Source organism: Apteryx mantelli, chromosome 1 (assembly GCF_036417845.1).
Source record: "Apteryx mantelli isolate bAptMan1 chromosome 1, bAptMan1.hap1, whole genome shotgun sequence".
Classification (NCBI taxonomy): domain Eukaryota; kingdom Metazoa; phylum Chordata; class Aves; order Apterygiformes; family Apterygidae; genus Apteryx; species Apteryx mantelli.
This window is the reverse complement of record NC_089978.1, coordinates 52,729,509-52,743,074: the sequence shown is the minus strand read 5'-3', so window position 1 is coordinate 52,743,074 and position 13,566 is coordinate 52,729,509.

Genomic DNA, 13,566 nt, shown 5'->3' with positions numbered 1-13,566 from the left:
TAATATAATGTAATATGAAATATTAAAATAAAATATAAGATATAATATAATATAAATTCAGAAAATAAGTTTCTGAAAAGGTTGTGTAAAAAGCAGATAATGAAGGGGAAAAAGGAAAAAAAAAAGCAGAAGACAAAGACAAGAAACTCCACTGTGTACACTGTGCAGTACCTTCACAAAGTCCTTCCACCACTGTTAGTACCATGACCAAAATATGCAATGCTTCCAATACACCCAGATTTACATTGTCTATGAACTACTTTGGACCAAAGTTAAATTTAAATTGCAGGAGGTAATATACAAAATAACATACAAAAACCTTCCAAGGCAACAATCCTTCTCATTTCTACCAATAAGACTTTAATTCTCTTTGCTAATCTCAACTGTAATGGCAGAATATCCTGGGGAAAGAGATAATTTCTCAGGCAAGGTTGGTAGCTCACCTGCTGAGGTAGAAAATTATAGTGAAGTTTCTGGACAGTATAAAAATAACTTTGTAGATTGTTCTTTGATATTTATTCCTGTGAAAACACCGTCTTATTTATTTAATTATTTATAATGGACAATTTCTTGCTACAAACAAAATCAGGAAGATACCATTTTCTCTGATGAGATTCTAACTCCTTTGTTCCTTTGCATTACTTTGAAAAGTGTTTTTAATCAAAGTATTTTGAACACCCCAATTATGGTAGCTTTGAATGCAACAGTGTCTTTTTGATAAGAGTGACATCAATAAGATGAAAGTATTGAGAAGCAAGCAGTTCAGATGAGATGATACAACAACGACTAGACTGTCATGAGGAGTTTTATATGTGAAGATGATGAAGAAAAGAAAACCTTATATTCAAGATGCAGAGCTAACATGCTCTGGCAATATTTCAGATAGGAAGGAAAGGAAAAGCAAAGGTGGCATTGGAGTTGGGGAGAGAATTTGGTAGTGATGCAGTTTGAATACTTAAACAGTTTTATTCACTTGCAAAGAGGAAAGATGGGATGAAAAAATTGTCTAGGTCCGGGTCTCCTTCACGAAGATGGCCAGGCCCAGGGCTCCCCTCTCCTGCCCATCTGCTGCCCCATTCTGGCCCAGCCCAGGGCCATCAGTTGCTGCCCCGCGATGCCGCAGTGGTGCTGACTCCAGCCCCGCTGCAGCGCTGGGCACCTCTGGCCACAGGGAACAGTCACTCTCAGGGCACCCTCACATCTCAGTTCACAATATTTCCCTTGCAAGAGATAGTGACATCAAATTCTTCCCATAAGTTTAAAATATGTTGTTGGAATGTTCAAAATTTGTCAATCTACAAGTTATCAGCAAAGTCACAGACATCACCCCAGTTTTCCTAATTCTTCTCTTTCTCACTATGATTTTTCAATATTTATGTCACAGCTTTCATATTGAATTATATATAACCGAAAAATTAAAAAGTGTTCATTGTGTATTATACAGAGCAGTCCAAATACATTTCTCAGACATTTTTGTTTGTATTTGTTTTAGCATGTAACCTAGTGCATGCCCTGAAAGTTCTGACTTCACATAGAAAAAAAGTGAAATAATTCCCTTGTATACAATAAGAGTCAAATGAGTATGCTAGCAAAGCATAGATAAGTTTTTGTCAGTAACCACAAACAAATGGTTTCTTTCATTTCAAGTCAGATATAATCTGTGTTCCCACAGTGAGAATAAGAGCAATCAAGTAATATTTTCTAAGTTAATTTCATGCAAAAAACAGTACTGTGATAAGCATTTAACAAGACAGAACACAGATCTCTTTGAATTTTATGAAGCTGCAAGTAATTTTGATGGTAAGATTCTAAAATGTGTGACCCAGACACAAAACTCCCTGGTCTGCCTAGAATCTATGTGGGAATACCAAACTGAGCACAGGAGTGTTAAACAAAAAGTGCTATTGTAGGCTATCAACCTTTTACAGAAAGGCTATTGTATTCATAGTAGTTAAAGAACAGTGTTTCTCAAAGATGCCGAATTTAGTCCAAACCACCACTTATCCTATAATAAGCAATAAAACGTTATCTTAGATCTGTCATGATGGATCTTCTGGGGCCCAAATAAGTTGTTTGTGGTAAATCTCACTAATAAATGGGAAACTATAATGATGTCACATAGTGACAACTTGTTTTTCAAACCTCGTTGCTCACAAAAGACAAGTGTTCAGCACCATCCTAAACAATTTACACTTCCTTGTGTAATGTAAACAGAACAAATTCAGAGTGGTGGGGTTCTTTCTACAGTGTTATTAGACCTAGCCTGGCAAGTTATCAGGGCAGAAAGCATGAAGAAAAATAATTTCCTGACTCATTGCTTTGCCCTTATCTGTGATTACATCATTTATTTACCTCATAACACTATCTTATCTTGCTTGCATAGATAGAGATGTTAATGGCTTCTAAAAGATACACTTTTATTTCACTGATTGCTTTAATTGAAAGGTCCTTCTCATTGTTATGGTTTCCTCTGTCCTCTATTATTTGTCATTCCCTCTCAGAAACCTAAATTAATATTTCCTGCAAAAAACAAATAGAAATTATTGATCTCAGCATTGTATACCTTTTTCAATGGATGTGATTACTCTGGAGAACTCAGTAGTACATGGAAAATTTGAGAGTGAGTTTTGAAAAAAAAGTCACATAAAGACTACCAATACATTTCCAGGTTTGTGCATGAGAAGTTTGAACTAATTGCAAAAGAATGGTTAACATTTATAAGCTGCTAGTCTGCTAGTTAAGTATTATTTATGTGGTCAGTTGGTCTGTTTAGAATGCCTTTATTTTAGACTTGATTTCCTTTTTCTCTTAACTCATAGAAAATTGACCAAAATTAGTGAAAAGTATCATTTTAGATAATATATATTTGCAAAAGATTTCTTCAGTTATCTATGCACCTTTTTCTCTGGCATTTTGTTTAGTTTCTTTTTACCTTAGTTGGATATAACTCAGTTGTCCTCATCCACACTGTGGCCACCATGCCACTGTCAGGTAACTCCCAAAGATCACTTATGTCTCACTAACTACACACTGTGGATACACGAGCTGCAGATAAGATGGGATATCTAGAGGTCTGAGAGTTATCTGGGAGATCATTCAACACCGTGAAAAGCCCCTTCTAGTAGTTATCTTCTACAAAATGCAACTTTCATATGATGGAACCCTGCTGCCAAGCCCCTGTAGGAGCCCAGTCAGCTGTTGCTCTTTAGCGTTCATACCTATGTCATTGCAGCAGGCATTTATGAAAAGCTGAAATCTGTGGTTTTATGGAAAGAAAAAATGGAGAACTCACCACACTGAAAAACATCATCTTGATATTTTCCACAAGATGACCACTGCCCTACCTCATATGTCCAATCTCATGGCCAGCATCAGCTTCATTTTTTCTTGGGGTAGTGAGAGAGTGCAGAACAGGGTGATCTTTCCAGGAAACATGAGAGCTGCCCTGAGTTTAGGTGTCTCTAGTTCCAGCAAATCTGAGAATGTGAGCAACAACTGTAGGACTGTTTTATTTGGACATCAGATAATAAACAGAGGATTGCTGACACTGACTCTTAAACATCTAGGCTCGCTGTACCCAACTGCATCCCCAACTGTTGCCTTTTAATGCTTTCTCTACCCATGCTTCCTAATATCTAACATCCCACATTCCTTGCCACAGTCTACAGGGAGGCATTTATCCTGAGACAGAGTAAGTCTTTCTTCTTTATGGTAAAGAGACCTCTTTGTTTTTCATGAGAATATACCTGTAATGGTAGAGGCTAGAAAGCTCACTTTTGGATTCTGCTTATTGTGGCATAAAAGAAGTAAATCTGCCCTCTTTAGGCAGAAGTTGGTGGCAAAAAGAAGGAAAGGGAGACGTGTTTTGAAGGAGAGGGCTTAGAAGAATTATCGAGAGTTAGAAGTGGAGAGTCTTGACATCAGACAAAGTCACAGACATAGGTGGGGGAGTACGTAGACATCCACATGTGAACGATTGTTCTGCACTCTAGCAATGTCACAAATACAGTCAAATCACATTCTCTGACAATATCTGGGTATTATAGGACAAGACTGTCTTTCCTTTTTGAGCTAAAGAGTATACTTGAATAACGAGGGAAATATCACACTCTCATAAACATACTTTGGGCAGAAGTGATTCAGCTGCCTGACCCAAAACATACGGGAAGACCTGCACTGATGTATCATGTATATGCGCTTTATACCTGTGAGAAGTTGATATAGTGTGAGAGTATTGATATCAGATCCAATTTGGAAAAGGTCACTTTTCATTGCCTCTTTCTTCCTTTGTGTAGTTAGTATCTCAAACTTGTGTCCACTTCTATGATTCTCTTTTGCCCCAGATCAAGATAATGAGAAACTGCCCAACAGTCACTTTGTTCCTGCTTCCAAGAGAGGTGCTCCTTTAGAGAGGTCCTGATCCATTCCAGGAGCAGGTTGCCATGAAAGGGCAGTTCCTTTCTCCGCGCTATAGAAGAATTAAAACCCCGATAGTTACTAAACTTGATTCATGCTCCAAGATAACTCTGGATTAACAGTCTCTGAATATTTTCTACGAAGAACTACCTTTCTACTTAAGAACTGCCTTTTTTGAAATATGTTCCCCTGTACTTGTATGAGTATGCATTAAGCAATAGGATTTATATTGTGGGATAGGGAAAAGGTGGACTAGTGGAAAAGACTTCTTACAGTGTTCACAGGACAGTTTCTTTTTTTTCTTTTTTGTCTGAAATACAAACAACATACTTAGAGATTCTATTTTCCTTTGAATTTATTTTCCTGTAATCATTTAAGCAGCACTCATTTACTGCTCTCAGAACTACACCATGCTGTCTGAAGTAATCAATTTTTGATTTCAAGCTGAAGCCTAAAGATCGTTATTCAAATTTCTTAGTGGATCAAGACCTTCAATGCATGAAGATGCATTATGCTCCAAAGCAGTAATGATAATAAAAATTGTTACCAATTTATAACATATAGCAAACAGACAGATTAAAGCTAGAAATTTGTTTAAAATGGAATAAACATGTCAGGAAAGGATTTAAAGATTTTTTGGATTTTGTCTTAAACAAATTAAAGAACCTCATGTCTTGCAAACTTAGTTTTATATAGAGTTATTTTGGGGGGGTTTATGAAAAGTAATTAAAGTTCATATTCAATAAAGGCAGCAATTCTTAAGTATTGGTGATACTGCTACTTGGCGACAAAGCTTACATTCTGTACATTTACAAAGGCACTTGGAAGTTTGCCATTCATAATATTAGTAACATTTTGGCTCACCTAGTCTCAGCATACTCCTGGGTTTCTCAGTAATAACATGTTGTATCAACTAGGTATGTTTTCCTTGCAATTGCTGACTGTATTTACAGAGAAAAACAGCTCTTAAGAAAGCAATACTTCATTAAAATTGAAATATGTATATCCTTTGGAATTAGATTTTGGGAAAAATCTAAATATTCCTTATATTCCTCAACATTTAACAAAAACATCAATTCACATTGGCAAACTTATTTAAAGAGTCATTCTTTCTATTTTCTTTTTTTTTTCCATCTCTCATGACATCAGATTTTGAGACATGTCAGGTGCCTTATTAAATTGCCTTTCTTTTGAAGTTGAATCGAAACTGCTGAGAAGAAAAGCATCTATCTAGAACTCAAAAAATGAGAAGCATAACAAAAGAGACGTTCTGAGAAAAGAAAATTAAGGCCCGAACAATCATCATGGATCAAGATCACAGAAGAACCAGAAAAAGGCAAAGCAATTGCCTTTGTACATTTCCATAAATTGAAAATAATCAATAGAATCTGGTCATAATACTTCATATTTCTACTTCCTATTATAATCTTAAAAAAAAATCAGATATTTTAGTGAAAATGCTTTTGTTTGTTTTTACTGGTTAGCCTTTTGTCCCACTGATATTCATTGCTTAAATGTGAGTGCTTCTTTCACAGCTGTTAGTAACAACACATAGCTCAGGCATGATTATGCAGAAAACTAGAAGTTTAATTTAAAAACGCTAAAGATTCTGTTACAGTCAACTTACTGGATCCAAAAATCAGGAGCTTGCAATTCAGTCATCTCTATGGACATCACAGAGATCCCTGGAACAAATTTAGACCTAAATCATATTCTTGCATCTCTGATGGCTTTACAAATGCAACTACAAGAAACATTTGGAGACCTTTCAGTAAGGCCAACTTCCAGCAAAATGGAATGAAACTACTAAAAAGACTTTGTAAAACACACATTCACAGAATGGCAAACCTAAGTCAGACAGAAGCATAGGACTTCTTACGCTCTTGTTACAGCCTGGTAGACATAGCTAGTGGAATTTATCTGCTGTGACATAAGTGTCTAAAATAGAGACATATGACTGTGAGCTTGTGTCTTTACTGAATAGAATAAGGAATCTCTAAAAGGTGATTCAACTGATTTCTGTTAGACACCTACCTTAGCATGAGACGATTTTTTAGGCACTTATCTCTTTTCACAGAATAGAGAGGAAGGTTAGAGTAACCAGCTCACAGCTTGATATTAAACTCAGACATGTATAAAATTAGATAAAATTAATCCTGCACCATTTGTCTTCATAGCTGATTTATAGATGATTTCAATTTACCTGTAAATTAGTGGGAAAGTTTTTATTCTTTTCAAGTATTTTCTGAAGGGAGTTCATGTACTTGGCCTTTGCTCATGCATCCAGAATTCATTCTTCTGAGCAAAATGCATCTTTTTTTGGCTGTGACATTATTTAGAAACAACTTATCTGCTTTTCAGGAGGTCACAAGGAAGAAAAAGCCCAATGAGTGAAACTCCCGAAACCAAGAAAACAAAGTCATTCTGAAAATCTTAGTGAGACCACTCAGCCTTTAGAAAACAACTGCAAGTACTACAGTGGACAAAATGCCGTCCCATTCATTTACCTGCATGTATACTTCTACATTTGCAAATACTGATAGACATGGAGGTGAAAACGAAAAATGTTTTGCTTTCTGGAAGGTGTGTCTCTGAAGGAAATCTCCCCTACAACCTCTTTCTCTCTGATTTCATATATCCTCTGTCACCTGTAGCTGAGAATACCCATAAAAATAACTATCTCTTCATTATGAAATTATGGCATGAAGTGCATATAATGCAGAGGAATTATTCTACTCATTAAGATTAACAGCTGGAAATCTAGGAGTGGTTAGTAAACACTAGGCTTACAAAAAGAAAACTGGACTTTTTCATCTCTGAGGTATATTACAAAGCTTCCTCAGGTTTTGTACAAGTCATATCTCTTTTTTTTTTTTCCATGGAAAGAAATAAAAAGGTTTACATGCTTTGAAGTTAAGATGGAGTCTCCCTGGATGAATATAAAAATGCCTGAAGGATCACATGCATACTAATTGCACTATTTGACTAAAGAACAACTGTATGTAGATTTTTAGGTGGAGTTTGAAGGAATGAGGAAAGAAATAACACCCCATAACCCTCATGCAAAAAATAAATAAAAAAGATCAAAAAGCAAAACTCATACCAGAATTTTCTCAGGCCATCAGTCAAAATAAGAACCAGTGCAAGTTCAAGATTTTTTTTTCAGAAATTAAGAACTGTAAACCTGAACAAAGAGTTTTACTACATTTAGATCAGAAGGAAAAGAAGGTTACTAATTCTAAGAGGGTGATCCAAGAGCACGATGAAACAGGCAGTTCATCAATACTTTAGTAGATATCAGGAACAAATTTGCTTAGAAAGTAACTCTATGCATTTTGTTTGCATTTTGCTTTAGGAGCTTATTCTATATTTCTCTTGGATTATGATCTAGATCAGCAGTAAAATAAACATTTATGAGAGAGTATGAATTCACCAGTCAATGTGTCTTTATGGTGGAGCATGCGCAGATGTGCACGTATGAACTGCTCGCCCTGGGATGTGTTATGCATTGTTAGTTCAATTTTATTTGTTAATGGAAAATCTGATTTAAATGGCTCGTGTACACAGTATGGCAAACTGGTCATGTATACTGTATTATGGCATGACATCTATTTTAGTGTCACTACCATAACTTTAGAAAGTGTAATGAATGAAAAAAATGGGGAAGATTTTAGATATCTAACTCAAAAATATATGCGTACCTTTATTTATATTCATCAACCACTATACATAATGCATTTTGAACAATGTAGATGTCTACAGTCTACAGGTGAATTATGCCCAACAGCTTGGTTGCAACTTCAAATGAAAAATATGAGCTAACTTAGATCAGTTATGTTGGATAGCTGCACTACTGTGGGCAAGTTACTGGTGACCTACAGCCAGACAGTGATTCTGTTGCCCAAATAAGTATTTGAAATACTCTTAAGATTTCATGCCAGGCCCTCTATTGATGCCCCATAATGACATGGGTGTCTTTCTTCAAAGACAACAAGAAGATTTCTATAAATCAGTAACAAAAGGAAGACTAGGAGAAATGTGGGCCTACTGCTGAATGGAACAGAGGTCCTGGACAAAGGATACAGAAAAGGCAGAGTTACTGAATGCTGCCTTCGCCTCAGTCTCTACTGAGACTCCCTGGAGACCAGGGAGAAAGGAAAACTTAACTTCATAGAGGAGCACCACATTAGGGATCAATTAAGCAAACTGGACATATACAAGTCCATGGGCACTGACAGGATACACCTATGATTGCTGAGGGAGCTGACTGGTGTCATTGCAAGGCCAATCATCTCAATCATCTTTAAAAGGTCGTGGTGATCAGGAGGACTGGAAAAAAGTAAATGTCACTTCAATCTTCAAAGAGAGCAAGAATGAGGATGCAGGGAGCTACAGGCCAGTCAGACTCACCTTAGTCCCTGGGAAGGTGATGGAGCAGCTAACCCTGGATACCATTTCCAAGCACATGAAGGACAAGAAAGTGAGCATCTTTCATATGAGGAAATGCTGAGAGGTCTGCGACTGTCCAGCCTGGAGAAGAGAAGACTGAGGGGGGATCTTATCAATGTGTACAAGTATCTGAAGGGAGGGTGTCGAGAGGATGGAGCCAGACTCTTTTCAGTGGTGCCCAGCGACAGGATGCGAGGCAACGGGCACAAACTGAAACACAGACAGTTCCATCTGAACATGAGGAAAAACTTCTTCACTGTGAGGGTGACAGAGCACTGGAACAGGTTGCCCAGAGAGGTTGTGGAGTCTCCTTCTCTGGAGATATTCAAAAGCCGCCTGGAGGCGATCCTGTACAATGTGCTCTAGGTGACCCTGCTTGAGCAGGGGGGTTGGACTAGATGATCTTTTTTCTTTTCTTCTTCGTTCATAATTCCACTTCATTGTAATAGTCTTATATTTTATTTACATTTCTATCTCAAATGTTTGATTCTCTAAGACAAACAAGGCGGCAAGAAAAATTAAGCATACTTTTCACCATCTCTCCATAATGAGACATTCGATACTGCATTTAAAACACTTAATATCGTTGTGTTATATTTTGTAGTGGCAATCAATTAGCATAATTTTTTTTTCAATTTAAGCTCTCAGTGCTTAGACACTTAGAAATTATGTGTCAACCTGTATAAGCTAATGTTTCAATTTACTTCAATTAATGCTTCCTATTGTTTTCTTACACGTAGCTATATCACTTTAAACTGGAGTCTGTGCTGTCTTTACACTTATGAATATCAGTCAACCACACACATTCTTCCAATCAGCCTCTCACTATGACTGCTTATACTCCTACGCATAAATCTCAAGTTTAATTACTTTAACTAGAGTTGCATGCTGAGGAGTAAAATCAGCATACCTTGCAGCTGCAAGAACAACCCACTGGCCCTACAACCTGCTGATATTTATTGTGTGTTGACAGTGATGGCACCTTTTCTGACTTAAAACAAGCTAATTGTTTCTTTTATAAAAAATTTCAGGTTTCTGCAGGCAGCATGACTCTAGTGATTGTTCCTAATAGAGCTGGGGTTTGATAACAGGACTAGTTTTTCAAATGTTACTTTAGAGGAATGTGTATCTGATCAGCAAAGATTGAAGTGAAAAAAATTCCTTTCATATAGCAGATCCTTTCTGCAGAATTACAAAATTATGTTCAAAGGTAACATATAGATCATTGCCAGTAACTCATACATTTTTGGTAAGTGAATCAAAGTGTTTTGTTAGCCACTAGGATGCCGTTTGTTTTAATTGCTGTACAAAGCATGTGTCCAGAACTCCAAGTAATCTGAAGACTGTATACGTATTTTTATGCTCTTTCGTATCTTATGCTTTCCTTACAAGATAGACTTCACAGAGCTGGAAAACTGCTTATCTTTACCTGAACTCAAAATCTTAAATATGAAAGCAAAATATTCAGAACTGCAAATCACTAGAATGAAATATTCATTCTGATGCTTTATTTTAAAGTTTTTTGTTTGTTTTTTTTTTTTTAAGTTGAGACATGGCACTGAAGGATAATTTTATAGTAGCAAAGTATTTAAATTACCATTTGAAGAATTCATCCCTTCAACTTCAGTTATACTCACATCAATGAGTAATGCTGAATCTGAGTATCTGTCAACTTCTCCAATAAAAAAAATACTCAAACCTCTCATTATAACAAAGGAAGAAAAAAAGCATTTATGCAAAAAAAAGTTTCCTTTAGACTGGAAATCAGTGTGTGAAATATAAGAACCAAAAGATATTTTTCTTGATAAATTTTCACTTTTATAATCACACACATTTTTAATAAAAATGATAAAAAAAAATTCTCTGCAGTGAGGACATTACTTCATATTGCTTTTCTCAGCTGTCATGCAGATGTTGGAATTCAGCAGCCTCAAATAAGAAGGGTAAAGCAATTTTATTTAGTTTGACTCGTTAACATGAGCTGTACTATATCCCCAAATAGAACTTTTGGGATTACAGTCTAGCATATATCTTGAGTTCTTTATCTCACATTCAGCCTTTCCATAGAAGAAGCTACTTAGATGGCAATAAGTAACTAACAGTACTAGAGTCGTTTACAAATAAAAAATATGGCCTTCTTTGCCTAATATTTTTTTCCACACATCTCCCATCCTTCTCTCAGCACTTGCTCAGTAAGCATTTTTGAAACAAGGAAGCTGTGCCGGAGTTATTAACTGCAAAGAGAATCTGAATATTTACAGTGTGTGGCATACAGAATATATTCCTAAAAGGTAAATATGCCAAAGAAATACTGCTTCTGCTTTTGCTAAGATGCTGATATAATTGTGTTTCTGGCACTGACAGTGCTAAATCAATGGTGTACCATGTCAAATAAAGAGGAAATACTGCAGAACAAAAAGCAAGACCTGTATGCTGAGCATGAATATGAACCCTCCCTGTGGCATAACTGGATTTCATTTTTTTTCTTTAAATAATTTGTTTTCTTGATAAAGAAGGAAGTTCATTGTAAGTAAAAGCAAACAAAATATGACATTCTGTTATTAAGGAAAAAATAAGAAACTTTTTTTTCCCCTCTCATTCAGTTAATTAAACTATTTGCACATTTAAACAATCAAACAAACAAAAAAAGATAGATAATCAAGTACAGGATACACTTATTCCTGGACTCTTTGTATTCCTTTTGATTATCTTGGATCCCATTCTTTATGGAAGTTATTTTAAATATAATAGTAACAACAATAATAGACACATTTTTCCTTTTGAATTTGATTCCATCAGAGAGATTTTAAAACCAGAGGCATAAAGGAAAGGAAAACAGAGAAGTCAGTTCGCTAAAAGACACAGAACTATTCTGGCTCCTTTGCTTATAATTCTTTCCACAGCTATCAGGAGCGCAAATCTGAGCTGTAGTATGTGATGCACATACCTCTCCAGTTCGAGAGCTGTACTAATGGTGGATAAACAGAGCAATACCTGTCCTCAACCTCTATCCTTTCAAGTCCTGTAACCAAAAAGTCATCATTCTGTACTTTCACCCTTGATGAACCTTCCATGTTTTCTTCAGCTTCGTTTCTATTCCTCTTTCATCTTTCTTCATTTTAGTCCACTTTTATCTTACTTTATATGTAAGAAATAACAAGTTATGTTAAGACGTGTGTATCATAATTGAGATAACAGATATGTCTTTTTATTATTTTAGTTTTTATATAATGTTTCTGTCTTTCAATAGGTAAGTTCTGAAGGCAGATGAGGCAGTCTTAACCACATCCAAGAATTTCTATATTAAACTGAATATTTTAATTTCTTTTAAAATATGGTTCTTAATATTTTCTGCATCTTGAATACTAAACTTCCTTCTATGTGTGATAAAACCACATCTTGGGACACTGAAAGAATTTCTATTCATGTAATATTATTAAGGAAGCATTTTATAATGTCCAGTGTGATTTAGCAGGTGTAAATAAGGAATAATGATAAAGTGATGGATTTAAACATTTCTCCATGGGCCACCCTCAAATGCTCTGTATACCACAGCTTGGAAACCTCTTGGCAGACACTTTCAGAATAATTACACCCTTAATACCAATGTTAAATTTTTTCACAGTAGACTTAAGAATTCCTTCTGCTTTTGTGATTTGGCCTCAGAAGGGAAGAGACTGTGTCCACAACTTTAATTTCTCAGAAACAGAACACTTCATTGTAAAGTGAAACATTGCCTATTTATCTGCAACATAGGCTTCACGTACAGCCTCATGGATGTATACTCTGTGTTTCACAGAACTACTAATTCTGCTGAAAACAAAGCATACTATATTGGAACGAGGATATAATGTCAGCCAATTATAAATCAAATACACCTGCTTAAAATTTGTGCTTCATAATAAAAATAATTCAGAACTGCCAAATCTAATTTGCAGATGGTGGAGCATGCCTACATTTACATGCAGCAAGCTCTGGATTTTTGAAGTTTTTATAATAAGGTAGGAACACATGTTTTTAATTGAAATGAAAAGAATATAATCACCTGCTTTAAACTTCACCCAGCCCTCATGTTAAATATTAAACAATTCTGAATCTGGTTCAAAAGTATTCCCAGTAGCGATTAACTCCCCCTGGGCATTGAAATATTCCTCATGTTATCTGCAAGCCACACATTTGGAAAAAGGCCAAAGTGACATCTTTTCTCATAAATTGTATTTTTTTAATGGGAAATACCTTTAACTATGATATCCACCTGGATTTATTTTAAATTTATTGATCTCTACTGACTGAAGTCAAATGATTTCTTCACTGTGTCTAAAATGATGACAAGTAACAATCAAAAAAAAAAAAATTGTGTCAACTGTTTATCCTTTTGTCAAGAGAAAAAATAAATCTAATAGTACAGTATTTTTACTGAATGCATTTCAAGACAGGAATCAAAGCCCAAGAGAAGTTAGAAGTGATATTCAAAGAACCCTATATCTATAGCTACATGGCACACGAATGAAGATGTTTGTGAAAAGGGAAATGGTTACTCACTCCATGGCCCCTCTTATGCCCTCTGACTGGAAACATACATACTGCACTATATAGTGCTATTATTTTATTTAACTTTCATTGTAAATCCAAGCTTGTTGCAATTTTCAGGCAAACATTAATCCAGCCCGGAATATTCATTTCTTTAAACCTCCCTCCAAG